Source organism: Elephantulus edwardii, unplaced genomic scaffold (assembly GCF_000299155.1).
Source record: "Elephantulus edwardii isolate Elephantulus edwardi_28Jun2011 unplaced genomic scaffold, EleEdw1.0 scaffold00159, whole genome shotgun sequence".
Taxonomy (NCBI): domain Eukaryota; kingdom Metazoa; phylum Chordata; class Mammalia; order Macroscelidea; family Macroscelididae; genus Elephantulus; species Elephantulus edwardii.
Genome location: NW_006399909.1, coordinates 846897 through 849487, shown reverse-complemented (window position 1 = coordinate 849487; position 2591 = coordinate 846897).

Genomic DNA, 2591 nt, shown 5'->3' with positions numbered 1-2591 from the left:
TACTTTCCTAACTTCATTCTGTGAGCTCTCACATCAGATTTTGGACCCAGCAAAGCAGTAAGATTGGTGTTGAGATGAGTAGAAAGAGGCACGGGAATTGATGGGAATTGGTTCTGTGTTCCTGATGCCACTGAAGGGATCATTTCCCTTTTGTGAAGTCAGCAAATGTCAGACTTGTCCCATCCTCACATGGTTCATGCTCTTTTTATAAAATCCCATATTATTTTGTAAATATACTATTTTTCCTCTAAGACTAATACCTACTATTTCTATTTGAAAAGAATTGTCTCATAAGTGACCCTCCAGTGAGTTTTACGAATTCACAAATTACTAGAGAGGAGAAAGACTTCCCCCCCCCCATTTGAATAGCTGGTGGATTCAAACCCTCGGATTCAAACCCACCTTGGGGATAGCAGCACATGTCCCTAAGGACTAGGCCGTCGGAGCTTCTCTTTTTTATTTTTTGTTCTTCCCCCCCCCCATAATACTGGTGACAAAATTAAAATGAGGGAACTCTAGAGGCCTAGTTCTTAGGGAGTTCCACTGATATCCCAAGGCAACACTTTTCTTATGGTTCAAAGCCCCTAGTAACTCTGTTGAAGAAAGATGAACAATATCTTCTCTAACTTAGACCCTCAAAAATCAGCTGCAGTGCCAGTTATGAGACAATTTGAACTCACTGAAAGAGAGAGAGAAAGTAATCAAAAAGTGATTTAGGAAGATCAAACAGAAGACTGTTATTGTTAATGTAAAAGTTTAAAGATTAAAATAATGAAGTAAGTAAAAGCAGATAATACAATCTGTGGTTTAGTCAATCTGTTGGTCCACAGTCTTGTTGAAAGAGAAAAGAGGAAACAAAATAGGAGCCTCTTGAAAATAAGAATTGATACAAAACCATACTAAACTTGGTTATTGAGACGTGGCTGTGGCACCAGGGATATCATTGCTGATGTCAGATGGATCCTGGCTAAATGTAAAGAATACCAGAAGAATATCTATTTGTACTTTATTGACTATGCAAAGGCATTTGACTTTGTGGATCATAGCAAATTGTGGCTGACATTGAGAAGAATGGAAGTCCCAGATCACATATTTGTCTTCATGTGTAATCTATACCTGGGCCTGGAGGCTGTGTTGCAAACAAAGTAGGAGTATGCTGAGTGAAATATCTCACTCGCAAAAGGACAAATATTGCATGGTGCCACTGTTGTAAAATGGGACTGATATCAGGGTTTGGGTAAGACTGAGAAAAACTGGGTAAATTGTGTATACTGCACTGAAACAGATGAGGGAGTGAATAACTTAAAAGCGACGTATGATAGGGTCTTATGGTTATCACAAGAGTCCACAATTAAGGTTGCATAGTGGAATGTACTTGGGGTGGTGGGAGGGGTGCGGGGGGATTGTGTACCAGGGAGGGAGTGTTTCTTTTACTTTTGAAAGAGAGGAGTGAACTAGGGAGGGGGGGGAGGCCTGAGCGGGGAGAGAAGAGCAGCAATGAATGGATGGAAATCCAAAATCTCTGTAAATGCTCATTAAAATTATTAAAAAAAATAAAATTGAGAAGGGAGTGCTTCAGGGTTGTGTTCTCTCTCCATACCTATTCAATCTGTATGCTGAATGAATTATCAGAAAAGCTCGACTCTATGAAGAGGAGTGTGGCATCAGGATTAGAGAGAGATTCATCATTAATCTATGTTATGCAGTTTCATTAATCTATGTTATGCAGATGACACAATCTTGCTTGGTGAAACTGAGGAAGATTTGAAACACTTGTTGCCAAAGATCAAGGAATGTAGTTTTTTGTATGGATTGCATCTCAATGTCAAGAAAACACACTCTCACCGCTGGGCCAATAAGCAGAATCATGATGAAAGGAAAGGAGATTGAAACTGTCAACAGCTTCTTCTTGCTTGAATCCACAATTAACACCATTGGTACCAGCAGTCAAGAAATAAGGAGATGAATTATACTAGGAAAATCTGCAGTTAATCACCTCTTCAAATTATGAAAGAGTGATGATGTCAGTCTGAGGACTAAGGTGTGTCTGATTAATGTCATAGTCTTTCTGATTATTTGCTATGCATCTGAGAGCTGGACAGTGAGTAAGGATGATAGAAGAATGTATGCCTTTGAGCTGTAGTGTTGGAAAAGGGCACTAAACATCTCATGGACAGCCAAGAGAACAAACAGATATGTCTTTGAGAGGGTGCAGCCAGTTTTTGGAGACAAGAATGATGAGGCTTTGTTTCACAGACTGTGGGCATATGGCTAATAGGGGCTATTCCTTGGAGAGTGACATGATGCTAGAAAGAGTAAAAGGTTGACAAATGAAAGGAAGACACTCAACCAGATGGATTGATTGATGTGATGACTGCTGCAATGGGCTTTTGTGTGTTAAGAAGTATGGGATGACACAGGATAGAACTGGGTTCAGAATGTCCATATAGTCACTGAGTCGTACTCAACTGTACAGCACCAAATGCAACATTAAATACAAAAGTAAAATGTTGCTAATATTTTGAATATACAATTAAGAATTTTGAGGAAGCGCCAAACTGCCTTCCAGAACGGTTGTACAATTTTACAAT